Source organism: Grammomys surdaster, unplaced genomic scaffold (assembly GCF_004785775.1).
Source record: "Grammomys surdaster isolate TR1022 unplaced genomic scaffold, NIH_TR_1.0 373, whole genome shotgun sequence".
Classification (NCBI taxonomy): domain Eukaryota; kingdom Metazoa; phylum Chordata; class Mammalia; order Rodentia; family Muridae; genus Grammomys; species Grammomys surdaster.
Window position 1 is genome coordinate 7,878,326 of NW_021604792.1, and position 11,346 is coordinate 7,889,671.

Below are 11,346 nucleotides of genomic sequence, written 5' to 3' on the forward strand. Positions count from 1 at the left end.
AGAGGTTTTGAAGTAGTTGAATACCTGAGCATTTGTAACATTCCCTAGTTTTTGTTTGTACTTTTCAAGTCTCATGTTATGTTTTCTGCTTCACTCTTTAGTTTTTTTTTTTGAGAATCTAACGTAATTCTTTCCACTTTTTTAAAAATATTACTAAAAATCTAGTCATTAAACAATTATCCAACTGTTACAAAAATGAGATGTGTTGTTTTAAATTTAGTTCTATTGATCTGAATCAGAACAATTTGTAATTGCAGTCCATGTTTTAAGTACTAGGACTCTTTTCATCTCTCTCTTACCTGCAATAAATGCCTTTAAAGGTGAAAAAAATCTTGACTATTTGTCTAGAAGGATTTTCTACAGCTAACCTTTTTCTGATGCCATGTTGTGGTATAGGTTGATTTATTCTGGTGATGATATAAATTTTTAAGATTTATTTATTTTATATATAAGAATACACTTGAAGAGGGCATCAGATCCCTTTACAGTTGGTTTGTAAGCTAGCATACATTGCTAGGATTTGAACTCAGGACCTCTGGAAAAGCAGTTAATACTCTTAACCACTTAGCCATTTTTCTAGTCAGATGTAATTATTTTCTTTTTTAATATATTTATTCTGCAGTCAAGTAAATCATAACTTAAAACCACAGCATTAGTAAAGGAGAATTCCTGGTACAGCTGTCTGCAGTGGAACACTGACAGGTGCTCTTTCCCTTGATGGAACAAATATATATTTCCCTAAGGTCTGGGCGAAGCAAATAACCCTTTGAAACCAACTGCCCAATAATTAGAAGCAGGGTGCAAGTAGTATCTATTAACAAGGTAGAGCAATACCCCAGGTGGCTAACAAGCCCTCATTTCACCTGCCTGTCCTCTGGCTTTTGTCTACATTTCTCAATCACACCTACAACCAAATAGGCTTCTGTGCTTCCTGCTTAGACACTGCTTGTGTCCTGGAGGCCCTGAGTACTGCTGGCCATGAAGAACTTTCATCCAGAATCTCCAGTGAAATCAGGAGCAGAAGTACAGCTCAGTGCTGGCTCAGTGTAAACTCCTTAAAAAACAGTTTTAACTGTCAAACAAGCTCTGATACCTGACAGGCCATCTGCACACCATAAACAAACCAAAACAGTGTATTCTTACCTTTTCCTTTGTTTGCAAAATGTTAAGTAGACTATCCAAGTGGAAAAAGCATGAAAGTGAAAATTCAAAGGGTTTGTGCCAGAAATTGTCCTCGATAGGCAAATTCATTTGTTTTGGGGCTGCGAAGCCATGTAGAGGGCTCTCAGGCAGTAGATGGTTTCTCCCACTCTTAGAGCCATGGTAGTCACTTAAAGCATTTGGTCTGGAAGGTCTCCTTTCAGGTGGATGGGCACACCATCTTCCTTCTGAAAGAACTTCTGCAGTTCTGGAACTTTGTTCTTTCCAGTATAATCATATTCTGTCACATTGGAGGTCAATTTGGATGGTGTGGCAAATATGATAGGCGGTGCTTCCATGGAAACTGGTTTTAACCCCTGCGGAGTATAGGCATCTGAAGTCCAAGCCCCAGCCAACTTCTGCAGGAAACTGCTAAACTTGTAGTATATTTTGGCTAATACATTCTTCCCACTAAGGCTGCCTTTGCTACAGCCCTAGAAAGGGGCAAAAGTATTTTTCATTAGTTGCATTTATTATAGGGTTCTAAGGATCCCAGGCTGGTCTTAAGCTCAAGTTCTAAGTATAGTCGACTTTCAACTTCTTCCTTTTGTTACCTTTTCTTTACTTTTTTCTTATAAAAATACTTTCAGACCACAGATTCCACTCTTTCTGCTTCTTCTAGTTTTCTACTCCCAACCAATCACACATATTTTATTCCAGAGTCACTACTTACCCCATTTTTATTCAGAAAAGTATAGACCTCCCAGTGATATCAACCAAATATAGAACAGCAGGTTGCAATGAGTCTAGGAATAACCTCTGATATCAAGACTTATGGGGCAACCCAGTAGAAAGAAAATGGTCTCATAGCAGGCAATAGAGTAAGAAATGTTTCTATCCCACTATTAGCAGTACCACAAAAACTACAAGCTAAACAACTTCAGCATGTATACTGAAGGTTTAGTGCAGACCACTGCTATATCTGAGACTATTGCATTAGTGTCTGTGTGTCTCTATGAGCACTGGTTTTTTGATTCTGTTGACCATATTACTGGGGTGTTTTTGAGCCTTATGCCTACATCCATCCTTCTTTTGCATCTTCTGAAGTATTTTGTGATCCCAGAATGTTTTGTTGAGAGTCTCTGTATCTGCTCACATCCTTTCCTGTTTAAGGCTTCTCTAGGGGCTATTTTACTAGGCCCCGGTCTCTGAGTATAGCAGAATATTAGCAGAAATCATTTCGTTATTTCACTTTTTCCCAGGATCACTTTGTTCTATCATAGGTCTTTTGGTTCCTTAGCATCTTTTTGCTTTGCCAGCAGGCATTGTCAGGCATAGGTTCTCACTAGTGATATTGGTTTTATATTCGATTAATCATTGTTTCGCCAGTTCACAACATCTGTGCCACTTTTACTTGGTCATATCTTGCATGCAGGAAAAATTTTAGGTTGACATTTTTGTGGCTACATTATGGGATCCCATTCTCTCTACTGGCGGGTTTGACTAATTATAGAAAATTACCAGTTCAAGATTTGTATCTCCTGTTAATTACAATCCTCACTAGGGTCTTCCTTTTAGATTCTAGGAAGATTCCATTGCTCTATGTTTTTGTCTCATATTTGTTAAAATTCTCAGTTCCTGTCTTCTCTCCCAGAATGTTCTCTCTTTGTCTATCTTAACCTTCTTCATCCTGACTTTTCTAATCCTAACCTGTTCCCAGGTAGCCTACATAATCAATTTTATTTTCTTTATCCATGATGATCCATGTTTCCCCTTGACAACTTCTTACCATTCAGCAGCTCTGAGGTCTGTGCCCATATTTTATGGGGTTCTAGATTCTTGCATACAATTCTACCAAGTTTAAAAGCACAGTTCTTTTTTTACAAGTTTTCTTCTTAGGGGTTAAGTATGTCTTCTTAATACTTGTATGTATTATTAAAAGTTGGAATACATGTTGGACATCTTCTGACCGTTTGAAAACAGTGCTTTTGTTAGATGTGGCTCTAGTATAACTGTGGACATGAGCAGGGGATGTCTTCAGGAGGGAATAACAAATTAAGCCCTGGTAAGAATTAATTTGTATAGGAATTGAAATCAACCATATGATTAAATTTCACTGAGAAATATTAGTCTTGTTAGAGAGTGATGTGTATAGATGAGGCAGTGCAAACACAATACATTGTAATCTTACATCATAAGAGGTCACTTTTTCATCATTTTCTAAGCTTTAAAAAACAGATATGGTACAATTCAGAGATTTCAAAATAAAAGGACTTATTCCTACAACTACACAAATGAACAGAAAATTCAATTCACTCAGTTCCTGTAACTAGTTTCACATCTCCTCAGGACTAAATTGTACCTCCCTATGTTACCTTATTTTGCTTTTGTTTGTTGTTGTTGCTGCTGCTGCTTTTGATGTTGTTTGAATAAGGATCTCAAGGCATAGTCCGGATTGCCCTGGAACTCCTTAGATAGAGAGAAACCTGTGATCATAGTGAGTATTGTGATTTAAGGCATGCACCACTAAGCCTAGCATGCCCTTCTTTCTTATTCTCTCTTTATCTTTTCCTCCTCTCTCTCTCCTTTCTTCCTGATCGCTTATTTCCTTCATAAATTATGTGAAATAAGGTTTGTTCCATACAGATCTACCCATATACTTGAATGGCTCTCCCTAAAAATATTGGCCCTGTTGCAAAGGATTTCTATGTCTAATTTCACCACCAATTTCTTTTTTTCAGCTGAGTTCATATTTTGGTATATGTTGGAGTTAATCCTTTCCACTGTGAAGATTTACATTTTTATGATCTTATGCATCTTTTCTTTTTTTATGATTTCAGTTTTATGTCATACTTGACATCATCCTGTAACTAAACATTTATTTGGCTTCCCATGCTCAAACATTGAATGATAAGAAACTAATCCTGATTTAAACAATATTAAATGCACTTAAGATTTACTGCTATTGGAGTCTGGTTAATTTTATCCATTTACAGTTAGTACTAAGGAATTTCAAGGAAGCATACATATATATTTTCATGACTGAACTTCCAGCTTCTTACTTTCCCACCTAATATGAGGAAAGTAATCCTATGTTTTCATGAGGAAAGAGATTTCAGTTGTATAACATATGCAACTGAAGGTAAAATTATGAGTTTCTACTAGTTAAATAGGTAAAACAAAACTATAATGCAGTGATTAGTTGTAAATTTAATAACAGTGATTCATGGGATGGTACTGTCAACTGTATCTTACTTTGTGATTATTTAATAACATGTCCTAAATCTGACTAATGAACTAGACAGCAAACCCAGAAACCCTTGGTAGCATTTTCTATTAATGTACAAGTTTCTTAATCCTACATGTTTCTGTTCCAGCTTTTGAATCTTATGTTTCCACCTTTTATCATGCCCTGAATCCAAACTATAAAAGTGAAGAACTGGGAGTCAGAAACCCAGTGTGGTCTCAGCTGTGCTCACAAAACACTGGGCCCAACATTAGTAAAGAATTGGTTTGAGAACCTGTCTTCACAAGAGCTAATAGAGAACTGAAGCTCAGAGGACTCTGCTCACTCCATCTCCAAATAGCAAATTTGTGAAGTGAGCCTTTTGCTGCATGAACACTTGAGAAGTACATCTAGGGCTTCAAAGTCAAGAGAAACTGCTCAATGAGTTATGTGAATTGATAAGAGGTGTAGGAAGAAAAAAAAAGATTGTTTTAGGTTCTTTTTTTCCTTATATAATTTTGATTTGTCTTGACAAACCTGAAGTTGTTACCTGACCCTCATGGTTGAAGGGGAGAATGATCCTCGCTAGTTTTCCTCCAACCTCTACAAATACACTGAAGTAGGAACAGAACCAAATAGTCACACAGAAACATATGTATACACACACACACACACACACACACAGAGAGAGAGAGAGAGAGAGAGAGAGAGAGAGAGAGAGAGAGAGAGAGAGAGAGCAATGTAGAAGGCCAAAAAAATTCAGATGTGGACTAGAATAGACAGGAAAATGAAAGACATGCATTACCGCTTCAATTAAATGAGGTAAATAGCTGCTCATCCTGGAATGCTAGGAATTATGTAATATTCCAAACTTTTTGTCTGATTATTCAGGCAAATCCACAATACTTTTGAGTATCCCAGGTCCTTTCTCCTAAATCTCAAGCACTGCATTTGGGAGGGAAAATCTACTCTTATGAGTGGTATCACTTATATTTTCCAACAGCCTAAGTTACACCTATATTTACTTATGTTGGGACACTCCTAACATCTACAGGAACTATGATTCTGTCACTTAGAATCCCATGACTCTAAATTTTAGGCACTACCTCAGAGTCAAAAGTACATATTTGTGTGAAAAAATACAGATATAGCATGTAATAAATCTCAGTGTAAGAATGTCTTAAAATTATTGTGTAGTTGAGATTGAGTTAATTACTATTTGAATAATTTTTTCAGAAGCTATGTTATGTTTAGTTATGGTTTAAAAAATGACCAGGTCCAGACTGTAGGAGTCTTGGTCCAGCAGTGGGTACATTTAAATCAATGTGATCAGTTTCATTCTTACCTACTCAAACCAAAGAGGAGAACTACATCCAAGGAAGTAACTTATATACCAGAAAAAACAAGTGAAGAGCTCCCCTAGATCCACACATATTAACTCTACAAACATTGAAATAAAAATCTCCGGTTATTAATCTCTCTCACCTCAATGGACTGAATTTGCCAATAAAAAGACCTAGACTAACAGAATGGATGTGAAAAGTGAATTCATCATTGTGCTTCATACAAGAAACACACATTAGCAATAAACATAGACATTACCTCAGAAAAAGAAATGGCAACAAGTTTTCCAAGGAAAAAAACCCAAGAAGCAAGCTGGAGTAGTCTTTCTAATATTTAAAAAAATAGATTTTCATTCAAAGTTAATCAAAAGAGACATAATGATACTTTATATTTATCAAAACCAAATATATGAAGATAATATCTCAATCCTGATCTATGCCATGTGTGATAAAAGTTAATTTTTCTTTACAAAAGTGAATTTCTGCTCAACTACTAATACTTTATAATATCCATGAACAATCATAGAAGGCTCACTTTAGTCTACCCAGATCAAGTAACTTTAATTGACATCTCTTAAATTCTTAGATTTATTTGAATCTAAAAATATAATATTAAGGCATAAGTGCATATACTATATGTTTAATCCTGAAATAGTGAATATAGAAACTGTGTACAATGGATCCTGATATATTTCTTCCTGTAAAGACATTGACTCTGCTTATGTGACACTCTGCCTCTGATGGACGTATGATAAGTGTTTATCTCTTTTATCTCCTCTGCATCCTGTTTAGAACCTGGCTAATTGCAAATACTATGGGCTTTGTATATTAAGATGTTTACACAGTTGGTCTTCATTTATTAGCCTTTCCATTTCCCATGAAACCTGGAAGCATAGCATAATCTCTGTAGGAATGAATCTCTTATCCAGGTTGGTTTGTTTCTTCTTTTTACATAGTTTCAAATGTGTATTAATAGCAAAACTTCTTGATGCATAGTGAGGACATAACTTACCTTACCCTTATCTGATGAACTCAAAGCCAGTGATTATTGAGTTACATTTCTTCATTTTGCTTTGCTTTCACAAGTATGGTCTTCTATGCCACAATCACAATCACAGATATCCACATCCACATTCTCATACCTTCATTTGTTCTATGAGTTAAACTCAAAAACAGCAGAATAGGACCACATGTATCTTGGAGGAGCCTCTGGATTTTCTCTGCAATATGTGCTGGAGATTATAAGAAATATGCCTTAATAAGAGGAGGAAAGGAGTGGTGGCCTAGCAGCTCCATTGATCTTATATCTGACACAGAAGAATATCTTAAGTATCTCATTTCTCTTTTAGATATTGGCTCAACATTACACAGTATGGAAAGGTATACAGTGTGTCATTTTTAGTTGATGAAGTACACTAACTATATTACTGAATAATGCTGCTAGTATTGCTGAAGTAACACTTAACAAATATTTGCACATATATAAGAATTTAATGAGTATTACGGGGAAAAATTAGAAGGCCTCAACAGATCAAAACCGACAATGGCCCTGCTTTCACTAGCCCTCAATTTAAATCCTTCTGCTCACACTGGGAAATTGTCCATCATACAGGAATTCCCCACAACCCTCAGAGCCAAGGAATAATAGAAAGAACACACCAGAACCTGAAGGCCCAACTCCTGAAACAACAAACCACTACGTATCCACCTAATGTACAATTAATGATGGCCCTGACAACCCTAAACATATTTAACATCTACAAAAACTCCAAATGCCCTCCTATTTCCCTCCATTGGCACACACCAAAATTAGCTCCCCCTATCCTAGTACAATTGTGAGATCCTTTGGATGGAATTTGGAAGGGTCCAGACCACCTCCTTACAACCAGGAGGGGTTTTGCTTGTGTTTTTTCCACAGGATCAGCCCAAGCCTAACTGGGTCCCTGCCCGAAATGTCTGACACCACCCCACCAACCAAGAAGATGGCCCGCCTCTCACTGACAGATCAAGAACCAAGGAGGGGGACGAGAAGGCAGAGGAGATGCCATGCACAGCAGGATCTTCTGGAAGGACATCCATGACCTGGTGACAGCTGTCCAGGCCATGTGCCCTCAACAAGCCCCCTCTCCTCTATTCTCTTGGCTGTTTTTATCATCCTTCATACTAACTCTGCTACCACCCAGCCTCTCTCTAGCCTTCCCAACACCTACTATTGGAGATTCTTTATGCTAGGGAAACCTACAAGAGACATAACAAAGTTATAGGAACCCAGGTCTGCCCACTTGAAGGTTGTCAAACCAGGATTGAGATTCCCCTACACCCAGAATCCATCTCCACTATCTCTAGCCCCTTTCTCTGCTTTCCTTACTGAAACACAGGTGAATATCTCCAGGAGGTCTCCACATATGGACGTTGCAGATACTGGAGCTGCAAGATGGAATCCACCAGCCGTGGTGGCACCATGCTCACCAATCTTAAAACTCATTTTCAGCTTTCCATCAGCGATCCATGGAATGAATGTTGGTGAACCAGAGTCATGGGTAAACTTTACTCCAATGGCTATGCTAGATACCCAGTAGCTGACCTACACATCTCCCGTGAACTTGTCCCTGCCCCCAAATCAGCCTTTACCCATGCTAGTATTATCCAACAAGAAAACCAGTCTCAAGAGGAACTACAAGCTACTCTCTCCTGGCTACAGTACATCCAATATGCAGCAGACCTTCCCTTAACAACCCACCCCAATTCCTATCAATGCTTTTTCTGTGCCTCTCTCTCCTGGCCATTATTAACAGCTTTTCCCATTAACTTTTCCCTTTAGGACTTCCATGGACCCCTGCCTGTGAGGAAAGCACAGGATGATGTTCCTGTCTTTGACCTACCCCCCACATCTTTGCCTTGTAGGACCCTCCTCAAAACCCCATCTCACATGTGCCCATGACATCACCATTACCAAATCAGTATGTGTTAACCCTCCTGCCCTCCTCTGGTGCAAAGGCACTACAGGTACCTGTATTAACCCTCATTTTCAGGGCTCCTGCGCTCGTGATTGTTTCTCCCAGGTTTATCTCTATGAGCCTGAGGAACTCAACTTACAGATGGGAGGAAGCCGAAAGAAGAGAGAGATCTTCATCCCTCTGCTCGTTGGACTAGGCCTTGCTGTTTCACTTGGTGCTACTGGAACTGCTAGAGCAGCCCTTGTCCAAACACAACATCTGGCCGGCGACTTCCAGGACAAGCTTGACCAGGCAATGGCCTCTACTACAGATAGCCTTGAATCTCTTCAACGCCAAATGACCTCTTTAGCAGGAGTTGCTCTCCCAAACGGGAGGGCCCTGGACTTATTGACTGCTGAACATGGGGGGGAGGGCTTGTATTTTGCTGGGGGAGGAATGTTGCTTCTATGTCAATGAATCTGGGCTGGTAGAACAAGATGTACAAATGCTCAAAGAGCTCTGGGGGAACCTCCGATCACACTATGCTCCCAACACCCCTACCCCTTGGTACTCTAACCCCTTGATGGCTTGGATTCTTCCCTTCCTTGACCCCACACTAGCCATTGGTGTTTTACTTCTCCTGGCACACTGCCTCATTCAGTTTCTAAAGCAAGAAATAAGTAGCATTGCAAAGGCAACTACCAATTGAGTCCTGGTTCAGTATCAAACTGTTCCCAACATAGGAGATGCTTCTTCTGATGACACCTCTCCTTTATAAAAGAAAAAGGGGGAGTTGTGGGGTGCTGGGCTAGGAGAAGCAGCTGGGAACCTGATTGAGATAGTCTTGAACCCCAGACCATTATCTGGACGGCAGGTGTTTGGCTTTTGCCCCCAGGCCCTGGTTCTTTTCATTCAGCTTCAGCCCTCCACATCCCCTCTCAAAGAGAGGTCTGTGACCATCAGTCATGAGGAACAGTGCCTCAGGCTCTCCTACAGGGAGATGAGGTATCTCCAAGCTCTCAGACCAAGCCAATAGGCGTTATCTGCTGCCAGACCCTAACCCACCCTGAAACTGTATATAAAGGCTCTATTCTGGAGAAGTAAAGTTGCTTTTGAGAATCATCCTGGTGTCCGAGAATCTCTGTTGCAAGAGCTGTAACACTAGACCTGTAACACTTTGGGAGAGATCTGCTCTCCCAGAACCTTCCTGGGTCATCAAGCTGCTTCCTCGCCAGATAGCCGGCTTCCTATCGGCCCACCCTGGGCTGGCTCAGTGCTGAGAGACAGGTACAGCACCTGGGAGTGACCGAGCAGTGACAGTGGAGACTAGGGCAGAGGCAGCAGTGGGGACAGGCGATCTCTCCTCCCTGCTTGTACTCTTTACCCTTTGGCCCAGACCTTTCACACCAGGCCTGGCCAGAGACCAACGGACAGTGGAGATGAAGGCAGAGGCAGCAGCAGAGATGGTAGCAGACCCTCCCTGCTCTCACTCTGTCTTCAGCCTGGAGATCATCGTGGAACACCCTCCGGAACCAGGGACCCTCAGGGTATCACTATGAAAATTGCTGTCATGTTTTTATAACCATGAAATTATTAGTAACTACATTTTGCACATGTAATTGGAGATAGGATTGTTTTCATATTTGTGTCCTAACAATGATGCAATAGACTTAGAGTGATGTATTAAATACCTCTCTCTCAGTATCAAAATAATATACTTAGTAAACAATTTTAAAACTGTAGCCTGTTAGCCGTCAACTAAGTTGACATCTCTTAATTGCTAAGATTCTTTATCCCTCTCCCTTTATTTCTAATTAACACATTAAATGTGAGCAAAATTCGTGACCATTTTTCCTGAAGGATTTCTTCTCCTGCTGATATCACTATGGTATTGGCTGATATTTGCTTTCCTAATGATATGACTTTTATAAGTTTAACTTGAGATAGGTTTCATGGATCACAGGTTGGCCTTAAGCTTACTATGTAAGTGTAGAAAATCTTCAACATATTTCTTTTCCTTATAATTATCTCACACAATAATCTGGACTACAGTGTCCCCACCTTCCCTCATCCACTTGACCCAACCTCCCTTTTCCACAAGATGCACAGCTCCTCTGTTTTCCTTTAGTAAAAAACAGGCTATGAAGCTATATCAAATGAAAAAGCAAAACGGGATGCAATAAATTTAGGCATAAATACTGATATCAAGGCTGGACTAGGCAATCTAGTAGGAAGAAAAGGGACCCATGAGCAGGGAAATAAATCAGTAGCACATCTGCTCTCATTCTAGGAGTCTGGGGAGCATCCTACTCTAAACAATGTTAGCTTTTGTGTTGTGGGCCTAGCTAATACTCACAGAGGATCCAGATTACTGTTTCAGAGTCTGCGAGCTTCTTTGAGTCATGCTAACTAAGCTGATTCTGGGCACCTGGTTCTCTGGATGTCCTTGACCTCCCCATAACCTAAAATCCTTCTACCATATCTGAGGGGCTGCCAGAGCTCCAGCTAATATTTGTCTGTTGGTCTTTGCATCTGCTCTCATCAGCTGGTGGAGAAAGTCTCTAATGAAGAATGATCTAGGCACTGACCTATGAGTACGGACAGATATCATTAGAAATTAATTACTTCATTGAGTTTTTCTTTCTTTTTCTCTTTCTTTCTCTCTCTCTCTCTCTCTCTCTCTCTCTCTCTCTCTCTCTCT

The 11,346-nt window shown here is 39.7% G+C and overlaps 1 pseudogene; it reads right to left on the bottom strand.

Moving 5' to 3' along the window:
* Window positions 1–1,247: 1,247 nt before the first annotated feature.
* LOC114632383 overlaps window positions 1,248–11,346 on the bottom strand; it is a 21,009-nt pseudogene continuing 10,910 nt past the window's right edge.